This window comes from Tamandua tetradactyla, chromosome 12, assembly GCF_023851605.1.
Source record: "Tamandua tetradactyla isolate mTamTet1 chromosome 12, mTamTet1.pri, whole genome shotgun sequence".
Taxonomy (NCBI): Eukaryota; Metazoa; Chordata; class Mammalia; order Pilosa; family Myrmecophagidae; genus Tamandua; species Tamandua tetradactyla.
Genome location: NC_135338.1, coordinates 78,085,341 through 78,095,073, shown reverse-complemented (window position 1 = coordinate 78,095,073; position 9,733 = coordinate 78,085,341). Strand labels below are relative to the sequence as shown.

The 9,733-nt window shown below is 36.9% G+C and overlaps 1 pseudogene; it reads right to left on the bottom strand.

Moving 5' to 3' along the window:
* Positions 1-3,805: 3,805 nt before the first annotated feature.
* LOC143651614 (aurora kinase A pseudogene) lies at positions 3,806-4,995 on the bottom strand (annotated as a pseudogene).
* Positions 4,996-9,733: the final 4,738 nt, after the last annotated feature.

The window sequence follows — 9,733 nt, the reverse complement described above, 5'->3', positions numbered from 1 at the left end:
CAAAGGCCCTGAAAAGTGAGGTAAAATATGTGACCCATGAGGAGGTACACTACTCCAAAATAACTGCATGAGTTTTCCAATTCATAGAGACAGAAATTGGGGGAATATGTGTGGGAATGGATATTAAGGGTGTGGAATAATGGAAAGATTATAAAGTTGCATCTAGTTGAATTTATTGATATGGGCCCACTAATCAGAAATTCTGCATTCAGTGTTGTAGAGTTTAGAAAGGGCATTAACAGCATGTTTGGATGGTTGGCTGGAACATGGATCCAAAGTGGGCTTGGATCCCTGTGAAGGTATTAGCAATCAAAGGCTCTGTAATTGGGTCTTCTAAAGCCTATTCCACCGTTCTCCCAAACCAGCTGCCTCTGGATGATTGGGAACATGATAAGACCACAGAATATCATGTGCTATGAAGTGTGTTCCTTCGTAAAAAATCAATGCTATACAGAATACCATGCTGGTGGATGAGGCATTCTTTAAGTCCAGAGGTGGTAGTTTGGGTGGAAGCATTGCATGCAAGGAAGGCAAACCCATATCCAAACTGTGTCTATTCCAGGTAGAACAAATTGCTGCCCCCTTTGTGATAGAAGTGGTCCACTGTAATCAACACACCACCAGTAGCAGACTGATCACCTCAGGGAATGGTGTCATATCAGGGACAATGTATGGGTTTCTGCCTCCTGGCAGATTGGACACTCAGCAATAGCCATGGCCAGTTTGGTTTTGGTGAGTGGAAGTCTATGTTGCTGAGCCCAGGCATAACCTCCATCCCTATTGTCAGATCCACTTTGTTCATAAGCCCATTGGGCAATGAATGGACTAGGTGGGGAAAGAGGGTGGCTTGTATTCACAGAACAGGTCATCTTATCACTTGATTATTAAAACCTTCCTCTGCTGAAGTTACCGTCTGGTGAGAGTTCATATGGGACACAAATCTTCATGTTTTTGCCTAATAAAAAAGGTCTAGCCACATCCGCTTCCCTAGACCTCTTGTCATCAATATTATAATCATGCTCCTTCCAAGCTCCTGACCATCCAGCCAAACCACTAGCAATATTCCATGAGTCAGTATAGGAACACACTTCTAGCAATTTCACCTTCCAAGCAGAATGAACAACTAAGTGTCCTGCTCAAATTTTTTCAACTGAGGTTGAAATGCCAGAATTGCTCTGGTATAATGTAGGGGAGGAGATTCAAAAGCTTAGACAGATTGTAGTGTTAGCATGGATTCATCATGGAAATCCTGCCCACACAGCCCAGGAAAGTCCAGAGGACATTTTACCAGGATGGTGAGGGATAAATTTGTGAAACTAGCTCCATCATCCCTGAAGAGCTCTGTAGTCGCCCTTCTCTGTAGGTCAGATGTTACTGTGGGAACTGATGTCACTGAGCTGGAATCCTTAAACACAATAGGCATGATCAGATCACAAGTTGGCAGAAGCCATGTGGCAACAGTTAATTGCCATAGCAAGGTGGGTGTGGCTATTATAATGGACAGTAGACTCAAAGCATCAGTCAAAATAATCAGACTCGCAGAGATTTATGGCATTGGCTAGTAGATCTCTGTCTCCCTGGAGAATTTTGACTAATACAGTGACAAACGCCAAATCCCTGGCTTAACCTGTGTAGATTCCTGGAGAATTTAAGAGTCTGGAACTGTACCTTTTGCATGCTCTGAAAGGTATATATGCTCTTGCTGCCATTTTATAAGAAGGTTATAATCAACTACAAAGGTGTGGTTGACTACACACCTTTATTTCTGTTATTTTCTGCTGCCAGAAAAGTAGCCAGCAGCCGTTAAAGAGCTTATAAAAGCAGCTCACCATCTGTGCAGCATTACCTTCAAATCTCAATTATGCAATCCTTTCTCCCTTAAGTCTTAGCTTTACCTGTTTTATTCATTCCTATTCTCTTGGCTTGCCAAATTTAGACCCAGTTAATGCGGTGGTGTTAATGCTGCAGTGCATAAAGAGCCAGCTCATGCTGACTCAGAATTAAACAGCTGATCAGCAAGCATTGACCCAGAACTGGAGGAACAGCGATGACAAAAACAGAGTGCCAAGACACTGGGCCAGGAGAGCTGTCTGGAGTGATTCTCTTTGTTCAAATATCCTATAAAGGCCTGATGGGAAGAGGGAAGGAACAGTGTGAGAGCTGGTGAACTCCTAAGTGGAAAATACTGTTTCAATAGGGAAGTAAAATTACCAGCTTTAATATGTGTGTGTGTGTGTGTGTGTGTGTGTGTGTGTGTGTGTGTATGCATGTGTGCATGTTTTAAAAGAACTCTGAACATAAAAATTATTTTATAATTGAAATTTTTATTGAAAAAAATTGCAGATTCACATACAGTTGTAAGAGAGATCTTGTATATAATTTTCCAGTTTTCCAAAATGGTAATATTTTACCAAACTTAATGTAGTAGCACAATCAGAATATTGACATCAATATAATTCACCGTCTATTTCAGATTTCCCCAGTTTTTCTTGTATTTGTGTGTATGTGTTTGTGTCCAATTTTACCCCATGTGTAGGTTTGTGTATCAACCACCATAGTCAAGATACTGAACAGTTCTAGCTTCACCATCATTTCCCCTATTGCCCTTTTATGTTCATCCTCATCTACCTCCATCCCCACCCTCATCCCTGTTCCTAACTCCTGGCAACCACTGTTCTTCATTTCTAAAATTTTGTTATTTCAAAAATGTTCTATGAACAGAATTACACAGTATGTGACATTTGAGAATTGGCTTTTTTTGCTCAGCATAATTTTCTCTTTTTTTTGGCGTTATTATTGTTCCTTTTAATTGTTGAGTAGTATTCTGTGGAATGGATGGACTGGTTTGCTTAACTATTCACTTTCACTATATTTTACTTTTGAGGTGAGTTTCTTCTAGACAGCATATAAAAAGATTATGTTATTTTTATCCACTCTGCCAATCTCTGTCTTCTTATGGTGAATATAGACCATTTATATCAAACAATTATTTATATGTGGACACTTAAGTCTATCTTTTTATCATTTGTTATTCTGTATGTTTCCTATGGTTCTTTTTTTCTCTGTTTCTCTTTTTTGCCTTCCTGTAGGTTACTTAAACAATATGTAAGATTTCATCTTAATTCATTTATAGGGTTTCCATGTACATATTTTGCATAGTTTTTGTAGTGGTTGCCTTGGATATTACAATAAACATACATGACATCACAATCTACTGTTATCAACATTTTACTATTTTAAGTGTGGCAGTCTCACTTCCACTAGGTCCCTTTATTCCCCCCTTCTTTTTTCTTTCTTTCTTTTTTTAAAAAAGTCTTTAACATTTAAAAAGGAGAATCAAGTAATCATCCCCATAGCATTGCAAGCTTGGCCACCCAATAAATTATACACTCATTCAGGTACTTGGAAGGTTAGTTCACAGCTCCTAAACTGATCAAGTCAGGAAGTCATCATTTTCTATAACCAGACTCCAGGTTTCTTCCACAAGGCTCCTCACCCTGTATGGGCTGCTGGCACAGCTGAAGTTGAATTCTGCCTTGAGGTTATGAGGCCAGTAAAATTAGCATGATTATCACTGCCACTTTCACTTCAGAGTATCATATTTATTGAAGTAGAGCTTTCTGAATAGAAACAGCTGAAGTACTGCCTGCTCAGTAAATTTTGAAAAATGATAAAATAAAGTAACATTTTCTGTAGTGCTGGAGGTTGAGGGCAGACAGTGAACAGTTGATTGAGTTTTAGTAGCATTTTCCTGCCAGATTATATAGCAGCCCCCAGTGCAAAGAATTCTCCTGCTGCAAGATTCTTAAGATTGTTGACTAATTGATTCTTTGCTTTTTTTGCTACTTGGTGATTTTGGTGAATTTGCTATGATCCAGGTGTGTTCAAGTACTTTTAGAGTTGGCCCTTAGCTTGGATTATGCTTCAACAGTCTTGAAAGAAGGTCTCTGGCTCCCTCCATTACAAAGTCTGAGAGTGTGAATTCAACCTTTGGTATTCTGTTATAAGTGTCTTGGTATGTATTTGCTTCAAAAGGAAGTTTCCCAGCTAGAAATTCATAGCAAATAACTCCAAGACTCCAAAGATCCACTTTCTTATTATGCATTTGACCTTCAACCACCTCAGGAGACAAGCAGTTAAGGGTTCCAGAGAGAGTGGTTCTCCTGGAGTATGGAGCATGTGCTGACGGCCCAAAGTCAGCAGTCTTAAGCTCTTCAGCTTATCTGAGGAGCTGGTTCTCTGGCTTGATGTCTCTATGAATAACTTTCTTTGAATGACAGTAAGACAGTTCTGTGGCATAAGTAGCAGTTCTATGTCCATCAAACTTGGAAATCTTCTGAAGTTCTCTACAAACTGCTCTGGGGGTGCATATTCTAGAATTTGGTAAACTCTGGAAACAACCAGTTAGTCTGAGACTATTAGGATGCCCAAGGTGATGTCATATTTCCACTTCTCTTCTCACCTGATGCTCAACTTCTGCTTTCTCCATCTGAACTTTAAATAATATTTTAAGAGCCAGGATAAACTTACTTTGTTTATCTCTTGCCAAATAAATATTACCAAATTCTCCTTTTCCCAATGGGTGACCAATTTCAAAATCCCCCAAATCCCATTGCCTTTTCTTTTCTTCTTCTTTTTATCTGTTATGATTCTAGTTCCTTTCTAGGATTGTTTCCAGATACTGATGCCTGGGACAGCCCACCATTTTGGTTGGTATTCAACCAAAAATCCTGGGGACAGGATGAGGTGCAAGGGTTGTCTTCAATTACTTCTACTTCTGACTCTGAACTGGTTTACAGTTGCAGACAAGTTTTTGTGCAAGAATGAATTGGGAGCTATTTGAAGGACACAAAACCCACTGTGCCTAGCCACTACTTGAAGATAATGGATTCTGAGAAGGCACTGTTGGGTCACTAGAATGTATTTTTGACCATTATCAAGGGGAATTGTAGTTTTAATGGGTCCCGAAATGCAGTTTTCTTTATATTTATCCATATTACCCATCAGCTACCAGCTCTGACTCAAGGTGTTGAGTCCTCCTGAGCGCTTAGCCCTACCTTCCCTTCTTAAATTTATTGTCCAATGGTGTTAAAATTTTTGTTTCAATAATCAAATAAGATTTCTAAAACTCATGAGATGATAGAATATTGTATATATCATATTTATGTTCCTTCTTTTTTAAGGCCCTAAGATTCCCTCTCTTATCATTTCCTTTCAGTTTGAAGAATTTACTTTACCCGTAATTTAAGGGTTAATCTGATAATCAAAAATTCTTTTAGTTTTCTTTCATTTGAAAATGTTTTGATTTCCCCTTTATTCTTGAAGGATAGTGCTCCTCAACATAAAATTCGTGGTTGAATTTTTAAAATTCAGTAGTTCATAAATGTTGTTCCAATTTCTTCTGACATCCATGGTTTCAGATGAGAAGTCTATAGTCATTGTAATCATATTTTTTTTCCTACAGGTAGTGTAATTTCTCTTTAGCTTCGTTCAATAATTTTTTTTACCTTTGTCTTTAGTTTTCAGAAGTTTTATTTTGACAGATCTTGGAACAAATTTCTTTGGGTTTATCTTATTTGTGGTCCAGTCAACTTCATGAATCAGTAAATTTGTGTTTTTTGACCAAATTTGGGGAGTTTTCAACCATTATGTATTCAACTACTCTTTCAACTCCCTTCTCTTTCTACCCTTCTGGGAGAAGGAAAGTTTGGATTTTTTTTTATTTTACATTCCAACACACCCTTGAAGCTCTGTTTATTATTATTTTTAACTCCATGTTCTTTCTGTTGTCTAGATTAATTATTCAAATTGGGTAAATTATGTCCAAAAGTTCAGAGATTTTATCCTCTGTACTTCTCCATTTGCTGTTGAGTACAGCCAGTGAGGTTTTGAATAAAATTTCTGTTAATGTATTTTTCAATTCTATAATTTCCATTTGGTTCTTTGTCCACAAATTCTATTTCTTTACTTAGGTTTTTATTGTTTTCATTTATTTCAAGAGAATTCATAATTGCTTATTGAGAATTTTTTGTGATAACTGTTTTAAAAATTCTTACCAGATAATTCCAACATCTTATATATCTCAGTGTTGGGATTGCTTACTAGTCTTTACATATTCAAGTTGTGATTTTTTTTAGTTCTTAGCATGGTGGGTGATTTTCAATTGTGTAATTGGCATTTTATTTATTATGTTACTAGGCTCTGGATCATATTTGTAACTTTTATTTTAGGAGGTTGTCACCCTATTTAGATTTAATATTCTGGTTCTAGCCTTCTTTTGTGAGCTATCGGTCCAATGACAGTTATATTTCAGAATCTTTGGTCTGTGTGGCTTATCCAGTGCCACTGGGGCTACTACTCTCTTCTGGTGCTCCCTGAGGGGGTGGAATGGGGTGTACCAGGTTGGGCTACCAAATAGTTCTGTGTTGGGAAAGGAAGTCTCAGAATTTCAGGCTTCTAAAGAAGTCTCCCAGTCTCTTGCTATTAAAATATCTTTACTACTAGTTCTTCATATCTATCCTAAATCTCTTGGTGGCTAGGAGAGTGTCAGGCCCATAAGGATAAAGGAACTTCCTGGGATGGGCCACTTGTCATGGCAGGGTCCCACTGCCAGTTCTGCCAACTCATCAGTTATCTCCTAGTTGGGGAATAGGGTCTCAGCTTATTAGAGGGAAGACACATATTCTGGTCATTTGTGTTGGCAGGGTTCCCATTTGATCCTCCTACCCAGTATTGTTGCATTTCCCTGGTGTTGCAGAGTGACTCACATTCCATTTGGGAGAGGAATGAGCCCATCTGAGTGACTTCTGTGCTGGGTTGGGGGCTAGAAAATGCTGACTGTGGGGGATGAAAGACCCCCTGCTTCTGTGCTATTCCTCCAGCCCTGGGGTCTCAAACCAGTTTGCTTTCTTTTTACCACTTTTTAGAGTTCTTTGTTGGTTGCTCTATATGTTATTTCTAGGATTTATAGTTATACTTTGTTGGGAGGAGCAAGGAGAAACAAGTCTACAACAATTTATCTGGGTCAGAGATCCAAAATTTTAAAAAATAACATAAGTAATTTATCATAAACCAAAAAGTCCCTGCATTCAAAATGACAACAACTTTTTCATTAGTAGTTACTAGATAGAGACTCCTCCTTCAATGTCCAGTAGACCTGGCAGCTCTGTCTTCCATAACCCAAAAGGGATTTTGCACTGAAGAATTTACCTTGCCCAAAAAAAGGTTTGGCATTTATCCCTGCCTCCTGGAAGATAACCTCTAAGTCTTTGTAATATGATGTCTAATAAAAGTGTATTTGCTTGCTTGGGTCCTTGGGCTGCATCAGATAGTCTAAGGTAAAAATGTGATTTATGCTAGAGGCCTTGAGAGATACAGTATTACCTCAACCTCTTAGAGGTCTAGAGACTACAGTCAGCCATGTAGTTTTCAGCAGCCATGTCTAAATGACCAATACACATTGAAAATGCTGAATTGAATAACAAAGCTAATCAGGGAAGCACTACTTTGGGTGTACTGTCATATATAGTTGCTCAGAGAAATAAGCACTGTATGCATGACTCCTTTGGGAAAAGACAAACTAGAAGCCCTGGTCTCTCTTAGACCTTGCCCTATGCTCCTTTTCCTTTGCTGATTTTAATCTGCACTGTTTCACTGTTATAAGCCATAACCATGATTATAATGGTTTTTCTGAATTCTATGATTCCTTCTAGTGAATTATTGAATATTTGGGACATCCCAAATTGCATGATTGACCTGTGCACTCACAATAAAATATTCCACCATACCCCACAGGCTTTACTTTTTAAAAGGTAATATTTTTAATATCTCTATAAAATTCCCAAGGCTATGAAATTCAAAATGGCTAAGACAATTGGCACAGTGATATTTATGCAGAACTTATTTTTATTGCTTGACATTTGTTATCTACATAAAACTCAATAATTTATTAAAATAACCTCAACTAGATTGAGATTCTTAATATAATTTTCACCTTCTAATGGGGAAAATGTGAAAGCATGCACCATGTGCTTATGGCCTTTAAGATTTCAGAACCTCTTTGCAAGGGTGAGTCCATTTGTATCTTAGAACTGACATGAAGTCACAAAAAGGTGATTTTAAATAAAATACCTTTTAAACTTGCTGAGAAGCTAGTTCAAGATTCTGCAAGAATTCTAGAATATTTTGAACTTGCTAAGAAGTTGGCTCAAAATTCTGCATGAATTCTAGGAATTGAGGTAAAATATCACCACTGTGACCATCACTGCTTTATTAATTTCATGAACTCCAAATGAAGGCTAACTGTGTGCACCACTATGCCATATGCTGTGAAGGTTAGAAGATAAGTGAAATAGAGTTTAAGTTGAAGCAGGATAATAACACATGTGCACAAATACAACAATAAAATAAGGACTCGAGAAAGTTGAAATTAATTTGTATTGAAGCTTAGAGGAGGGAGTTATTCTGCCTTCTTAGAGTTAGATAGACAAAGCTTTTGAACATGTGGGATTTGATCATTTAAATATTTAAAAACTAGTGAAATATGGGTAAAACATTTGGGATAGTAAGACATTTCAATAGGAGGAAATGGCATGACAAAGACATAGAAAAAGAAAATTAAAGTGTATTCAACAATGAAGAGTTAATGGTCTTTGTCATAGATTTCTATGTCACCAGTCCTAATGAGGTATAAAAATAGACAGGAAGGTTGGAGTCAGTTGCGGGAGAACTTTGAATGCCATTTAAGGATTTTTGATGTGTTTTGTTGGCAGGAAGAACCCATGCAGATCTTGCCCTTATAAAAGCCCAGGGATACCAGAGTGAGCACCCAGTACTGCAAGCCCTGCTTAAAAGATAAAGTCTTCAATATCATCACTTCATTTCTGCTTTTATCCCTCACTTCTTTCATTTCTTCTTTTATTCTAAGCTCTGAGTTTATTTTCACACTTTTCTAGTCAGAATTATCCCTCCAATTTGTTGACTATTAATTTTCCTCAGTAAATTTCTCATAAAACATGAAGGCCAGAAGGAAATGGCACAACATTTTTCTAATGCAAAAGATGAGAACTGTCGATCAAAAATTCTATATCTGGTGAAAATATTCTTCAGCAAACCAGCAGCACTGTCTAAAGGAAGTTCTTGAAACAGAAAGGAAAGTATAAAAAATATAATCTTTGAATAACAGAAAAGAAAGGAAGAAAGAACAATGGGAAACATAATAATATGGGTAAATAAATAGACTTTTATTCTTTTCTTGGGTTTCTGGTTATATTTTATTCCTGAAGCAAAAATTATAAATTGATGTGGTTCTTACTGTATCTAAAGGAGTTATTTAAGATAATTATATTGTAAACAGGGGAGGATAAAGGAATATAAAGGGATGTAAGGGGAGATAAGATTTTTATACTTTACTCAAATCAGTACAATGTTGACACTAGTAGACTGTGATAGATTATGTACATATAATGTAGAGAATCCATTAAAAAGCTATTTTAAAAAGTGAGCTAAAAAACACTATAGATAAATCAAAGTGGAATTCTAGAAAGCATTTGTGTAATCTGCAGGAAGACAGAAAAAAAGAAAACAGAATAAAAATCATGAAGAAATAGAAAAAAAAAATAAAGTAGCAGAATTAAGTGCTGACATATGAGTAATTACATTAAATGTAAATAGTCTAAATACACAAATTAAAAAGCAAAGATTACAGAGTGAATAAACAAGTAACCTAACTATA